The sequence below is a fragment of the Akebia trifoliata genome, chromosome 8, assembly GCF_017979445.1.
Source record: "Akebia trifoliata isolate Shusen 1 chromosome 8, ASM1797944v1, whole genome shotgun sequence".
Classification (NCBI taxonomy): Eukaryota; Viridiplantae; Streptophyta; class Magnoliopsida; order Ranunculales; family Lardizabalaceae; genus Akebia; species Akebia trifoliata.
Genome location: NC_141382.1, coordinates 12,765,366 through 12,783,039, shown reverse-complemented (window position 1 = coordinate 12,783,039; position 17,674 = coordinate 12,765,366).

Genomic DNA, 17,674 nt, shown 5'->3' with positions numbered 1-17,674 from the left:
TATGTTAATTTTTGTTAGACATATATTATATTTTCCTATAGATGTAGGGGTGTCAATGGATAGTCGAAATCCGAATTCGAATTCGAATTCGAAAAATCGGATATTATCCGAAATTTTCGGATATCGGATTCGGATTCGGATGTCATTGTAAAATTCGAATGCGTTTCGGATACGAATTCGGATATTGCGATATCCGATTCGATAATATCCGCTCCAACATAATATATATATCGTGTATTTGTGTTTTACAACAAAATGTTTACTTATGTATATATATGGTGATGCGTATTCGTGTTATACAACGAAATATTCTCTTTTAAACTTTATCTTCTCTAACAGTCTGAAACGAGACAAACCAGTGACGGAACGTTGGATTTCGATCGAACTCCGTAACAGTGTCTTCTCCGGTCGACGAGCATCAGGTACCTCTCTCTCTCTCTCTCGCTCTCTCTCCGATCTGATTACCAGTCGGTCGGAGTGATTTTTTAGGAGGAAACCGGCGGGTTTCGAGTTTAGACTGTGCGAACTCCGACACGTATTTTCCGACCGTCGAGAATACAGGTACATATTCACTCACTCTCTCTCTTTCCGAAGCAGTCGGAGTGATTTTTCATGGTTTTCGACTGTGCGAACTCCGACAGAGTGAGGACGATGGTATTTTTCAGGGTTTTTTTTCGAATCAGATATTATCGGATATCCGATTTATTTTTTGGATTCGAATTCGAATGTTTGTTAGGAATATCCGATCGGATTCGAATTCGAATTCGGATAGTATTGTTTTTTTTCGGATTCGAATTCGGATATAGTAGTATTCGATCGGATACATATCCGTTGACAGGCCTATATAGATGGATATTATTTGCACTATTGGATGTTTATTGTGATTAATATTGTAGATAATGAGTTTTGTTGTATGTGGTGGATATTATTTTATTGTGTATTGTAAGTTGGGTGTATATACAACTAATATGGATCCATAAACAGGTCAAATGGATTCAGATGTTGATAGCACAAATACTGTTGATACGACTGATACCATGGATTCAAATGATAATACCAATAATATTGTTGGGTCAAGTGTTTTAAATATAGACACGAGAGGAGCCATCCTAGGTTCTTTATTTTATTGTGAGAATGTCTTAGCTAGGGAGGAACATAGTCATTGTCCGTTCAAGGGGATTGATTTTGTGTGAAAAATACTGAATGATAATACGACGTGCCACTCATTGTTTAGAATGGAAAGTCATGTATTTGTGAATCTATGTTCCATTTTGGAGGAACGGGGTCTGTTAAAGATGCAACGATATATTACTATTCAGGAACAAGTAGCGATGTTCATATTGATAATATGACATAATCAAGGACAAAGAGTAATTGCAGATCGTTTTGTTCATTCACTTGAAACGGTTAGCAAGTACTTCAATATAATTTTTTTGACGATTGTGAACTTGTCAATGTCCTTGATTGTACCTCCCGACCTCAACGAAGTCTCTCCGCACATCCGTAACAATCCTCATTTTTTGCCATATTTTAAGGTAATTTCTCATATACATACACTTTAAATATATTTATTTTATTAATTTTTATAGATTAATATAATTAAAAAATATGTAGGGTTGTATTAGAGCGATAGACGGAATACATGTTAGTGCATTTGTACCAATAGTAGACCAAATGCAATATCGAGGACATAAGGGACTCACCCAAAATATAATGACAACATGTTCGTTTGACATGTTGTTCACTCATGTGGTGGTTGGTTGGGAAGGATCGGCTAATGATTCACGGGTCTTCCTTGAGACATTGAATACTCCCAATTTAAAATTTTCATATCCTCCACCAGGTCTGTATTTAAAAGTTTGTCAATTATATATATTTATATTCAAGATTAGGCAATATAAATTTTATTTGGATAATAGGTAAATAATATCTGGTAGATGTTGGGTACCCGCTCATGGAAGGTTATCTCGCACCTTACCGAGGTGTTCGATACCATTTACAAGACTATCGGAGGTCACGGGCAAATGGTCAACAAGAAATATTCAATCATTTACATTCTTCACTTCGGAATGTGATCGAACGAACATTTGGGGTTTTGAAGGTAAAATGACATATCTTGAAGATGATGCGTTCCTATAATTTGGACAAACAATGAAACATTGTTGTGGCTTGCATGACATTACACAATTTTATTAGAAAACATGCGATTGCCGATGAAGAATTTATTCGATTCGATGAAGAAGGGGCAATGGAAGAGGAAGAAGACGGGATCATTGATCAAGAGTATCCAGTTCCCCCATCAGTAGGTCGTCAGAATCAACAAACAATGAAAATGCATAGGGATTCAATAGCTGATGTCATTTTTACTAGCAATCATTGATGCATTTTCATATTAATTTTTTTTACTTTCTATTATAATTATAAATACTGTTCTTCGATGTTGGAATAAAGATTATACTGTTTTTAATTATATTTCGAAGATTTTATGCTTATTTATTTATGTTCTTTGTGTATGATGAATAGCATTGATGGCAAATTATACGTATCCACCATGTTGTTCATGTGGTCGAGTGATGACATTAATCACAGCTAAAACAAAAGAAAATTATGGGAGGATGTTTTATAGGTGTCCATCTTGGCAAGTAATATGATATTGATATTAATATTGGGTGCATATTTATATTTGGTGAAACTGATATTAATTCATGTGTTATTTTACTTTATAGAGACATACATGGTCTTTTGTGTGGGTAGATGAAGTTGACATTATCAATGATAATGTTCCTCAAGATAAAGTAACGGAATCAAATAAGAATAATGAAAAATATATTTTGTATGCATTTGTTGGATGTATATTTTTCATGTTTTTATTTATTTCAATTTTACTTATTATATTAACTATGATTATTATGTTTAAATGATATCGGAATATAAATTAGAAATTATGTGGATGTGTTATGTATATATGATGTGATGTGGATATGTTATGTATATATGATGTAATGTAAATGTTGAATTGCGTATTATGCAGGTATTTTGTTTATCATGAAAATTTCATATGTCCATTTTTAAGAGGAGATGCTGCCGAAATTTCTGTAGAATTATAAAAAATTTTATAATTTTTTTTTTGAATTATAAATATTTTAAAATTAATACAATTATTTTAAAAAATTTTTATATAATTTTATTATATTTATATATATTTAGTGTAATTATATATTTATAAGGGTATTCTGGTAATTTTTATGCATTTTGAGTGTTCTATCAACCTTAAGGGAATTCTGGTCATTTTACCCTAAACAGCAGATTCTAGAAGCTGTATCAAACAATAATTGCTAGATTTTGGTCAACAGCACAACACTTTTACGAAGTTGTAACAAACAAGCTTTTCAGTGTTTCAGCTTCTGACAGCAGATTCTGACAGCAGAAGCTGACAGCAAATTCAGGCAACTGAATCAAACAGGGTCTTACATTAATACTAATTTTTGTAACCCAGACTGACTAGCACCTACTAGATATCATACTAGGAGAATATTTCAACACAAAATAACATAAAATTAGATTATTTATTTAAAATATTTTAATTAATTGTAAATACAATACTAATCTGACATATAAATACTAAATTTTATAATTCAATGTGAAAATGAACAGAACACCCATTGGTACCATCACGTAAAAATCATTCTTTTCGTCAAATCATAAAATTTTCTCGAATGTTAAAACTAAATCATCAAAAATTAACTTCGAAGTGAACAAGGTAAGAACAAATCACATGTATTGAGGGTATCCCCAATTTACAAAAGTACCCTTATTAGGCTTCCTCCGATTGTCATTTTAAAAAAGAATCTCCGAATGGAAAAGATTTTAAGTCCTTACAAAGAGTCGTTTTGCTCAAATGAATTACCTCATTGGCAACCAAACAACACAGTCCTCTTCAAGGGTGGAGCCAGGATTTTCTTGTAGTGGGGACCAACTATGGTTAGCTGTATAGTTGAAGAACTTGAAGATGAATAGTTTTAGGGAGAAATTCAAAGATTTTTTATTAGAAGCTGAAAAAAATGATTTTTAGGTCATTTGCAATTAGTATTAAGAGGTAATGTCCTCAACAAAAAATTGAAAGGGGGAGGGAGGAGAGGGGGCAAAAATTGGAGGGAGGTGAGGGTGTGAGGGCAAATAGGGAAAGAGGTAAGGAGTGGGGACAAATATAAAGGTGTCTCAAATTAGTTGAAAATATAAAGGTGTCCCAAAGTTCCGAGGGGGCAAATTGCCCTCACCAGCTCCTTACTAGCTCCACTCCTTACCCTCTTAGATTTCATGGAAAAACTCAAATAAAAAAAATAAAATTCTTTTAAAGTTTATCCAAGGTTTTGAAAAAGGACAGTTATCAAACTTCCGCCTAACTCCTATATTTAAAATAAAAATACAATGGTGAAATAGAACTCTTTTTTTTTTTTTTTTTAATTTCTTTTTCAAAGTTAATGGAAAACTATCATGGTTAGGCTTAGTGTGATTGGTCATTCGACTTTTATGAAATGTCATATCGATTTTATTGAGAAAAAAATCTCTAATTGAAAAAAAAAAAAAGAAAAAAAAAATGTAATGATTTTCTAACTCAATTCTAAGAAATTAAGTCAAAAACTCACTATTGTGACGAAGCGTATATATTTCCCTTGAGATACACAATTGCACATCTCAATAAAAATGTGCAGCTGTGTATGGTGAGGGAGTTTATTGTCACGTGAGCATGTTTTTAAGTTATTGTGTCAAGTTGAATTAAAAATTCAGTTCTCAATAAAATAAATCTAGGATTTCATAAAATCTTGAATAAGCCAAGCACATGAATATATATGTATGCATACTTAATGTACAAAACTACCCTTTTTAAGCTTCGTTGATTCAGGATTTTGTATGATCTCGGGTTGACTTTTATGTGAAAAAAAAATCTCTCATTCGTTGGTTTGCTAATTAATCTTAGTTTTCTGTCACGTGTAACTGGCAGACGTGCCACTCATTAATTTATTAATTAATTAATTAGTTACAGCTGTGGATTGGAAAGCATTATATAGAGGAAGAGATGTAACACTTTTGGGTCCTATAATCACACAAAAGCTCTCTCTCTCTCTGCCTTTTTGACATGGCACACATGAGGCGTTTGTGCGTGAATCAAACACCATCAATCTCAAGTATTGCGAATCTCGATATAGAATCAATGGTGTTAGATTCACGCACAAACTCTTAATATGTCTTTTCTATGACGAGATTTCTCCAAACATATATAATATGGTTTGAAAGCAAAGATTTCGATCGCAGCAACAATGGCTGTTGAGCTATTGAAGCGAGAATGGCGGAACGAAGAGTCCTCTCCTGTAATTCTTCAATTTCAGGAAGCTTTGGTTCAGAGATTAAAAAAAAAGGATAGATTCAATTGATGGTAATAAAGTCGAAACCTTAACTATAGTTCTGTTTTTCCCTCCCATTGATTCTGTTTCGCTAAAGTTTTTCGGTTTAGTTATTCGATGAAGATCGTGTTTGAAATTGAGAAAGTTGTATTAGATGGATTTTTTTTTTTTTTTTGACCTTCTCATGATAGATCTGTCTTTTGGGAAAGTTTCTACATTATGAGAGAGAGAGAGAGAGAGAGAGAGAGAGTTTAGAACCCACTGCCAGATAATGATCCGGCCCAAGTTTTTTTAGTCAAAGCCCGATCCAGGATAGATTTGGGTCTAGGTTTAGGTTTTGGATTCTGCCCAAAACTATCCAGGTCCCCACCACCATAGTAACAAGGTTCGGATAATGGGATTCGGCAATTATTCAGCTCAATTCTGTTATTTTGGATAGGGGTGAGAATAATGGCACCCACTTGTTGAGGCATCTACACCCACTTAAAATTTTTTTTGATGAATGGGTCCCATTAGTATTAGTAGATGGACCCACCATTACAACTTCTGCTTGGACCTTTACGTTATGTTTCGATTAGACAAATGGAGAGAAGAGAAGAGAAAATAAATGAGTCTCTCCATTTTTCTTGTTTGGATTGTTAAGTTGGGAGAGAAGATGAGATAAAAAAATGTGAGTTTTCTTTCTCTCCAAAAGTGGAGAGAAACCCTTCCCAAGTTCTCTCTTGTCAATCCTAACTTGGTGGAGAGAAATTGAATTTCTCTTCCCTTCTCTTCTCTTCTCTTAATTAGTTTCTCTTCTCTCCACTTCTCTCAATCCAAACATAGCCTTAGGGAAAACAAAGAAATCTCCTCTCAATTCTTCGATTTTTTGTTGATTCTAGGGTTCATAAGATTCTAAAAACCATTATTTCAACGAATCATGACAATGGTAGTTGATTACTATTGAAATCTCATTTGATTTGTATGTTTTCTCATTGATTTATTTTATTTGTTTGAACTCAAATAAATCATTCCTAAGAATTCAATTTAAAAAGGATATAATTCAATCAAATAACTACAATTACAATGAATTGGATAATTCAAAACTTCTAGATAAAACTTGTATATTTTTATGCATTTATCGATTTTTGGATTTAGATGTACCCCAATCCTCTTCGAAAAAAATTCAATCCGAACATATTTTAATATTGTTTTAATATTATTAATTCCATATAAAAATGTATAGATAAAATGTTTGTCTTTTTGGTTTCCCTCAATATTTGTAGAAGGCTAGTCTGACATGGCTTAAATCATTTCACTCGAGTCCTGTCGTCATGACTTAACACATGTTGACCTTTTAGGGTCGACAGAAGCAGACAAAATTTTTTTTTTTTTTTTTGTAGATTTAACATACTATCAACAAGTTCTTGTTATTAGGGTTGGCAATGATCTAAAATATACCCGATGTCTAAACCAATCCAATCCGAAAAACATGAAAAATCAATTCGGATTAAAATCTTAGATTCGATACAATTTCAGTTTTTTCATACGTTAGAGACGTCTCGTTCAAAATTTTGATAAATAAATTTGGGATTTTAAATCTCGTCCAAAATATTGACTTGTCCGTCTGTCTCATCCATCTCGTCTGACTCAGGTGATACATCTCGGTCTCAAACGAGTTTTGAAATCATGTTCCAAGGTCACTTTCATTTATGGGAAAATTATTATAAATAAATAAAAAATAGTTGATTTTGTAGTAATTTTTGAAGTTTTTTTTTATAAAATTGCTGGACAGTCTAGCGATTTCTCGCAACCTGAGTATAAGTTTAGAAATTAGAGTAAGGCTAGCCTTACTAATTTAGTAAGATTTCAAGTACTAAGTGCTGTTGAGCCCAAAATTATACAAACTTTACAAGAAAAAACAAATTTAAAAAAGATTATTTTTCACTTTCAAATTTATGAGTTCAGTAGCCGTTTTTTTTCAAAACCTTGGTTCAAGAACAAAAGAGATTATTTTTTTTTCCATGAAATCTAGAGGACTATAGTGTTGGATTGCCAATTTGATAATCCATTTGAATTCAATAGCCCTTAGAAAGATTTGAAATCTTATTAAGGAAAGTGTTTTTTTAATAGCAATTGAGCATTTTAGATTAACATGGGCATAGATAGGAAAGTGTAAAACGTTGGATTGTTCAGCGATTTAAAAAACATTGGATGGTCCAACGTGTTAAATCATTTTTTTAAAAATAATTAATTAAAATATCAACCATTTTTCTTTTAATTTTCCGTTCATTTATTCAATGAATGTTTGGAACTCCTTTTGAAAATAAAAAGCGTCCACCATTCCTAATTCCATTTTGTTATGATTTTTATATATTTTTTAAAAACTTTTAATGTATCTCAGGCCACACTTGATCCCCCAACTTAAAGTGGTCCACAAGCCCACGTATCCGGAGGCTTTGGTTTTGAAGATTTTGTGTTGGACCAATCCAGTTTACACTAATAACCAGGGATGTCAATGGGAACCATCAGAAATTTTTTCCTTAATGATTTTGGATCTCGATTCCTATCAATTTTTATCCATTCCTATTCTCAATTGGTCCAGTTCTTAGATATTCATTTATGACCTGGAACCAGGGTTATAAATTTCTGATTTCGGTTAAATAGGTAGCATTGACACCAATTCCGCTAAGTTCTTCAATTGTTGGGAAAAAAAATTACTAAAAATTAAGATAACTTAATATCAAAGAGAAATTGACAAGTTTATAGATAAAGAGAGAGAGAGAGAGAGAGAGAGAGAGAGAGAGAGAGAAACATTTTCCTTGCTAAATTAGTATGATTTTAAGCCTTACCTTACTAAGGGTCTTTTGGTTGATTGGATTACCACATTAGCAGTCCAGCACCATAACCCTCTACATTTCATTGAAGAACTCACATCCAATATATATATTTTTTTTTCAAAAATCAATTTCTTTTGGGCTTGTTCCAATGGTTTGAAATGGATGGCTACCGAACTTCCACCTAACTCAAAATTTTAAAATTAAAATTCAACCGTAAATAATAACTTTTTTTGAATTTCTTTTCTCCAAAATTCATAGAAATTTGTCCTCTACAACTCTAAAGAATCGGATCATGTTTTTTGATGTCACAAGGTGAACCTAAGGACCTTTCTTAAGGGTAAAAATCCTTACTAACCTAGGAAGGCTACTCAATATCAAAGAAAAATTGGAAAGTAGGTAGGGAGAATCTTATATTTCCACCTTCGTCATTCATATAACATGAGAACGATTCCAATTACACAATGTCAAACAACATGGGATCCCCACCAAAAAAAAACTTCAAAAATCCCACACACTTTGGCCCTATTCAAAATGTTTCTCATGTTCATTTTTTTTATCGATTTTGATTCTCAATTGGATTAGTTAAAAAAGACCCAATTCTAATCCAATCCAATAAAAAAGAGATCCAAAACTAGGATTTTCATTTCCGATTTTAGTTAAATACTGAAATTACTATTAAAAACACCTAGAGGTGCCGGGGGGGGGGGGTGAATAGGTATTCTATCAAATCAAGTCTATTTTAGAATTTAAACCAAACAATTAAAAATCAGATTTGCAAAAATAACATGCAATAGTAGAGTTCAGAGAAATTCAAATCACACAAGAGGCACAAATTTATAATGGTTCTGTGACCTCGGTCCCTACTCCACTCTCAGAAAGTTCAAAATCTTGAGTTGATGTCTTTTTATTCAATACTTTCATATAACAATCGTTTACATAGAAAAACGAGCATACCGCCACAATATTATGCTAGGGACTTCCACCCAAACCGTTCTAAGAATTCACAACAAGAAATGTTAGTGGAAAATAACAAATAGAGTATTTTTCTCTCTTTCTCTAACTCAAAATATTATTAAGAGAATGATCAGAGAAGAAGAAAGAAGATATGAAAAACTCAAAAGTTTTCTCTTAGATCTAAATATATTTTCTTTTCTTTTACTTGATAAAAAACTCTGATAGGTCTCTCCTATTTGAATGAGAAACCTTAACAAATTATGATAGACTCTGAAAGAATCAACAAGTTTGAAGAAACTAAAAGACTAGATCTATCTAAAAAAAATAGTAGATTGAAACAAAATTAGAAGAGGTCGCAAGACTACATCTTAACGCTCAGTTGACTGAACAGGTCTGGGTCGACTGAGCAACCAAACTCAAGAGCTTTGAGACTTTCAAGTTTGGTCGACCGAACAGTCTTGGTTGCCCGAGTGAACAAATAAAGAGATTATCAAGTTTTGGGTTCAGTCGACCAAATATGTTTGGTCACCCGAAAGAGAAAAGAATGAGGTTCATGAGTTTCGGGTTTGGTCAATCGAATAAGTTCAATCGCCCGAGAGAGAAGAAAAGGAAGAAACTTATTTTTGAGTTCGATCGATTGCATATGAGTCGGTCGACCAACCAAGGACACTCACACACTAAACTTTATTTTCTTCAATTCATATTTGACGTGTGTTGAACTTGGTCTTGTCCTTCCTTCTTCTTGATCTTGAATTTGTCCTTCACTCTTCTTGACACCTCCTTTGAGCTTGATCTTCAATAGAATATTACTTAGATGATCTATCTTCAAGCTAAACACTCCTTAAAGTGATCTTATACAGTAATCGATTACAATGAAGAATTATACAGGAAAATCAATTTACATAAAACTCATGGATGTGAATAAATTCATCTACAATCTCCCCATTTGTTAAATCCATGAAAATTACGCCTTCATGAACAGAGGTTCCTTCAAAATTGATTTTTGATATCCTCTTGAAATCGTTGAAATTGCAAAAAAAAAGAAAATATTCAAACCATCTCATAGCAATATATTATAAAAAGATAACTCCCCCAATCATCATGCAACCTTCCCTACCTTACATGATTATGTTTAAACACATATTAGTCCAATAAGCTTTCAAAAATTCATGTCATGTTTTTATACTTGATGACCAACAACAAAACATTCACAAGTATACGTGTGTTCAAGTTGAAGATGTGTCTTATCCCCCCCCCCCCCCCCCCGCGAATTGTTTGGATTATATAAATATTACAAACCAAAAAGAAATAATGAAGAGAAATTAATCACTTTCACATTTATGAGCTCCACTTCCAATATCATCTCTTGAAAATTGAGGATACACAGGATAGTTGTCATGCTTGCTTCGCAAGAAGTTGTCAATAAGTGTAACTTTCTTGTCAATACCTTTAAGTAGCTGTAAGACTTCTGAATTATTGCTAAAAGAATTATAATGTACTAATTTTTTACCTTGAGAACGAAAAAGCAAGACGGGAAACAGTATGAGTTGATGTTTCAATAGTGGAATGAATGCTAATTGAAGCCGCATCGATGGGTTGTGTAGTATGGATACACCCAAGTAAGTAGAACAAATCGGAACATATCTCATCACGATGCCCGACTTTAGGGACTAGATTATAGGTTAACATCCTAGCAAACAATTTATAGTCAAGCAAAAGATAAGAAGCTTTAAATTGATTATTCCAATAGACGTGTTGTTCACAAAGAGCTTTAATGATCCTATCTTTAGAAGATGGATCAAACATAAGGTATTTGGTAACATTCTTAACCTTAGAAATCTGAAGAATATTTGCAACAACATCTAGACTAACCTCGACAATTTTTCCTTGAACAAAATATTTGAAATGAAGGGAGGAATAATCAATTTCAAAGATATTAGAATAAAAATGCATAATTTTGGTTTCTCCACAACTTTATTTTAGTTCAAATAAACCCAAATTAACAATAATTTGTTCAATTTTACTAGAAACCAACTTTATAAAACTCACATACCTTTCAATGGAGAGAGGATTAGTATAGAAAATTTGAAAAAATTGATATCTGCAAGCATCATTGTAAAAATCATCATCTTGCCCTTATACTCGCTGTTGTTTGGATGCTAGCTTCTTTCTTATAATTAGGCGCTTATCTGCCATTAATAGAGATAAAGGAATCTTCAGAAAAATCGACAAGAAGGATGAAGAAGATAAGAAGGTGGTGAAAAAAGAAAGAAATAAATAAAATAGGGTCGGACGATATAACTTAATCGTTCGGACGACCGAACATAGGTCGGTTGCCTAATGTGAAAATATAACTAGATGTAATATTAATTGTTCGGCCAACCGAATAAGGGTCAGTCGATCAACCTGACAGAAAAAAAAAATATTACTTAATAAAATATTTTGCCATAAAAGGAAAACAATCATTCAATCATGCAAACACCCAAAGATTTTTGTAAATAAGTGAATCTTTGAATATCTAAAGATTTGGTAAAAATGTCTGCAAGTTATTTTTTAGTTTTAACATAATCAAGCACAACAATTTTATCTTCTACAAAATCACAAATAAAATTATGTCAACCATCAATGTGTTTAGTTCGTGAGTACTGAACAAGATTTTTAGTGATATTAATAGCACTAGTGTTATCAAAATATAAATGCATACTTTGTTGATGAATACCATAATCTTTGGGCATTTATTTCATCTAAAATAGCTAAGAATAATAACTTCCTACAAATATATATCCAGCTTCTACAATAGATAAGGATATAGAGTTTTGTTTCTTACTTTGCCAAGAAACTAAACAATTACAAATATAGAAACAAGCTCCACTAGTACTTCTTCCATCATCTATATTACTTTCCCAATCTGCATTTGTAAACCTTATAATTTCACAATTAATTTAAAAAAGATATCATAAATCACAAAGTTGGGTTCCACTTACATATCTAATGATCTTTTTAATTGTAAATAAGTGATATTATTTAAATTGTGATTGATATCTAGCACAAACACCTACACTAAAAGCAATATCTAGTCTACTAATAATTAAGTAGAGTAAAGTTCCTATCATGCTCCAATAGATTTTAGAATCTACATCATTTTCATGTTCATCTTTACTTAGTTTTACAGAAGTACTCATTAGAGAGTTTGCAGGTTCTGATCTTTTTAAGCCAAAATTTTTAACAATAACATGAACATACTTAGATTGACATAGAAAAATATCATTACTCATTTACTTAATTTGAAGATCTAAAAAAAAAAATTAATTCACCTTTTAAACTCGTTTCAAACTCAAATTTAATAGAATTTGCAAATAAAATGGCATGCTTATCACAAGTAGAACTAAAACCAATATCATCTACATATATTTGAATAATTAAAATATCATTATTAATTTTCTTAATAAAAAGAGTTGACAAAACTCTTGCTTGACTAATAAAAGGTGAATTCATAATGACAAAATTAATAATGATATTAATAATGACTAATAAAAAGAGTTTTGTCAAAATTAATAATGATATATTTCGCTTGACTAATAGAAATCTCATTATTAGTTTTGTTAGATGTGGCGTCCTGCCAAATGCTAACACAAAGCCCCATGTAAGATCTCGAGGCACAAGGTGGTGCTTCAAAATTTCGGCATGGTCCCCTTTATTTATGTTAGCATTCCAAGGCATTTAACCTGCACCTAATAACGATATATAATCCTGCATATATACATACAAAAATATAATACTAGCGGAAGCCTATATACATCTAATAACATACGATAGATCAGAGTGCGGAAGAAGAAATTTATATACGGGATTATAAAAAGATTTCTTATTCTAACAAAAGTCCTAACACTCAGGACAAAATCCATAAGACTACTTGGATAAACTGATACCACTCGGGGGCTATAGCCCCAATACTCATCAGGTAATGGACTTTGGTCGTCTATCTGACCTACCAGATAGTCCTCACTCGTGTTCTATACTTGTCTCGCCAAGCTCCGGATCTGAAACTAAAAAAAATGAAAAAGAAAATGATGAGTAACAATGATTACCAATAAGAAAACAAATAATTTCTGCCAATAATCTCTCCTAACATGAACGAATAAACATACTAAATCATTTTTAAATATATAAAATTTTATAGAAGAAACTACGATTAACTTATTCATATAGCCAGGGATGAGCAACTAAATATTTTAAAATTCACATTACATCAATCAATAGTACTCACTATAACATTCTATTTTTATACAAATCTAATTGATCAAATGAAAATATTAAACATGCATTTAATTTTATATATCAAAATAAGACAACAGATACATAATATACAATGGTGGAGTAGTGGAATTAGAGAGTTGGGATTCACGACTGGATCGCTCCCAGTTGGGACATGATGTTTCATAATAAAGTAGTAGTTTCTAATTTTGTGGCTGGTAGCTGTTTACCACACTTGCGGGATCATTTATCCAGCTCAGGTTGGCCGTTTGACATGATCGTAAGCAATGGGTCTCTTTTCGATATGTCAGAACGTTCGACTACTATAGATTATTAGTGATAAATGACTAATCATCTTCGTCTATGCCTATCAGGCGTGCATGTGATTCTCAAATATACAAACCATTCGTATATGACCACCTTTACATTACAAGTTCATCGATAAAGATAAAGAGGAATAAACCCGAATTCCAGTTGTGACTCCATTCTCATACGCGTCCCATACCACGTATGAGCTTGGTAGTCCCTATCGTATATCTCAGGATAGTGCACCACTCCAAATGATATGACGCACTATCCCTTTAGGTATTCACAGACTCATTAACAGCTCACAAGATAGCTACATGTATATATATATATTATTTTCATTTGAAAACAAAAGAGAACTTAACAATACAAAATTGAAAATGGATATCCAGTTTCCTACCATGTAATTGTGGCCACCTGACTTAAAATAAATAACAAAATGGAAACGTAAACAGCGCCTCGCGCTAACCGAAAGTAAATAAACATGCAACTAGTAACATTATCCCTGGATATCCATTCACCAACCTACACACAACATAACAATGTAAAATGCAGACATCATCCCTCGGGTGTGACTCTAACATTTTACTGTTTTATACCATTTTTTTTTTCGATTTTTACAGTTTTCAATCTCTCAAACAAAATATCCACTTCCTGATATTCATCAACTCAATATGAATTTATTGAATATTAAATCATTTTTTCAACTATAAAATTCATTTTTATCAATAATATTGAAAACATACAAAGTTTAGATCAAAACGGGGTCTAAGCGATGCACATGACCCAATTGACAAAAATAACTTGGTGAAATATCCTACCCACGTATAATTTGTTATAAAATACAATTAAACATATCAAATATGCAAGTTTTGACGTGAATTTGAAATAACCAATTGAATTCTATATTTTTGGAAATATATCACAAATTTTTAATAAAATCTTAAATGCAATTTTCACAATCTATGATTACTAATAGAAATTGAAAGTTCCTTACAATCTCTAGATCATGAAATTTAAGCACGTGCGTGGAAATCGAGGAAATTCAAACTTTGAGATAGCTAATTTTTTAATCTAACCCGGTGATTTCAAAGATCTCGATGCCATCGTCCTTTCTCCCTTCTGTAATGGAGGATGGTTTGATCTCGAAACAGATTAAATTCGAAGTCAAAGTTATGAAACTCCCGTGTATAAATACAACTGATTTTTGACGATACAGAGTGAAAAAGAAGGTGAAATGAAAAGAATTTTGGTGGGTTTAGTATAGAAAGAGGTTGCGGACGTTTCTCCATTTTGCGTTGGAAGTCGACGGCGAGCCGTTCGCGATGAATCCGAGGTTGAAAATTGGAGAAAAAAATATATTTTTTTTAAAAGAGGTCGGCTAGTTTTGGTTGGTTTGAAACGATGAATAGTGAAAATAAAATTTTAAAAATTTATTTATATAAATCTTGGGATGAAATCGGTATTTGACTATTGTTTCGATCGACAATAACTTAACCATCCAGACTTCAAAAGTGACGAATGAATACTCTATTTTATCTAATTTTTCATTCTAGATCTAATGGTGTGGTCAATGTCTACAAATTCTATCTCCAACAAAATTTACATTTCTGACTCGATGTGACCCTAAAATTGACGTAGTTTTCGTTTTTAACGATAATTCGACTTTTTGATCTCCAAAAATGATAAATAAATAGTCCATATTTAATAATTTTTCGTTACAAATCCAAATGTATGATTAAATTTTAAAAATTCTTACTCTAGCAAAAAGTCATTATTTTAGCCTAATCTGACTCGATAATCGAGGATTTTGTAATTTTTCTGTTCGGACTCGCATTTGAGCGTGTTTACAGGCTAAAGTATGTTTTTCGATCATTTTGAATCCAATGGTGAGATCATATTCTATTAAAAATGATCATAAACATCGTAAAGGTTTACCCCTAAGTCCCACTTTCAAGATTTTCTCAAAATTCTATTATTTATTTTTCTCAAAATATGAATTAAAAATTTGGGATTTTACATTAGATCTAACAAAAATTTTGTCAATCTTTCATACCAAACTCTAGGAACTTATTTAAGTCCATAAAGAACCTTCTTAATATAATAGACATGATTAAGATTATTTGGATCTACAAAACTTTTTGGTTGTTCAACAAAAACTTCTTCTTCTATATAGCCATTTAAAAAAGTACTTTTGACATTTATTTGAAAAAAATTGAACTTCAGATGAAATACTATTGCTAGCAATATCCTAATGGACTCAAATCTAGCTATCGGAATAAATGTTTGATCAAAATCTATAACTTCTATTTGAAAGTACCCCTAAACTACAAGTTTTGCTTTATTTTGAACTATGATTCCATTTTCATCTAGTTTGTTTTTAAAAATCTATTTTGTTCTTATAATATATTTATTAGAAGGTCTAGGAATTAATATCCAAATTTTATTTTTCTTAAACTAGTGTAACTCATCTTGTATAATACAAATCCATTCACTGTATCTTAAAACTTCATCAATGTTTTTAGATTCTATCTTTGAAGTAAAACACAAGTGACTAGAGATATTTTGAAGTTATTTTCTAGTCTTAATTCCACTATCCAGACTTTTCATAATATCAAAAATGGGATGATTCTTAATTACTCAACAAATCTTGGCTCCTTAATAATTTTCTGAGGAATTTCAGTTTTGGTAGAAGTTTTTGTATCTCCTCTTCATCAAGTGTTTTTTTTTCAACCTCATCACCAATAATCAAATTTATAGATTCCAGAATTGTTTGGGTTCTTCTATTGAATACTCTATAAGCTTCGCTAGTCAAGAAATATCCTAGGAATATAGCATTATCACTATTAACTTCAAATTTTTCTAGATTTTCTCTATCTCTAAGAACATAACAATCACTTTCAAAAACTCTAAAATATTTAATGATAGACTTTCTACCTAACCAAATTTCATAAGCAGTCATGAATATTATATTGATTATGTAATAAGCCGTCTTAACTTCTTTTTTCCAAAATTATTTTAGAATATTCTTTTCATTTAACATAACTGTAGACATTTCTTAAAGTACTCTATTCTTTCTTTCGGCTACCTGTTTTGTTGAGGTGTCTTAAGAGCGAAGAACTCATGTTTAATTCCGTTATCCGCACAATATTCTATGATTTTGATATTATCAAATTCAGTATCATAATTACTCCTAATTTTCACAATAGTGATCATTTTTCATTTTGCACCATCACTACAGCAAATTCTAGTTATAGCGACGGCCAAAGCCGTCGGTATAACCTACAACAAATGTCGCTGAAGCCTGCAATGATAGCCAGCCTGGTTGTTGGATGACGTCGCAAAATGACGAGTCGCAAAATGAAATTTAGGATTTAGCGAGGGCCACTGGCCGTCGCTATGAGGTGAATTTATTTTAAAAAAATTGCTATTCCCACACAAACATTTGCTAATGCCACACCTACCGTGGTAATTAATAAAGAAATTGGTGTAGCAATAGTAAAAGTTGGTGTGGAAATAGCAGATCTCTTTTTTCTTTAGAGGTTTATAACTACGGTCACGGCCGTCGCTACAAATAAAATTTAAAAAAATAAAAAACTAGTATGATTTTACACATGCACCCTCACTTCTTGTTGAATATTGGAGATTACCCCCGTATTTTTAAATTGATGACATACTCCCTCACACATTCTTGAATATTGGAGATACCCCTATTTTTAAATTGCTGACAGCCCCCTTGACCCCAGCCACTACCATGAAAAGACCCAAATGCTCCTCGTTGTTTTCAACCCGTTTTACAAGCAATTTGCACCTTCTCTAATTAGTAAACAAATTCACCTATTCTGATAAGGTCTCTTACTTGCTACATGATGAACCTGAACTCAAATCCCGAACCGCGAAGTCATTGTCCTTATAAGAAACGAACTCCTCGTTTAAGTT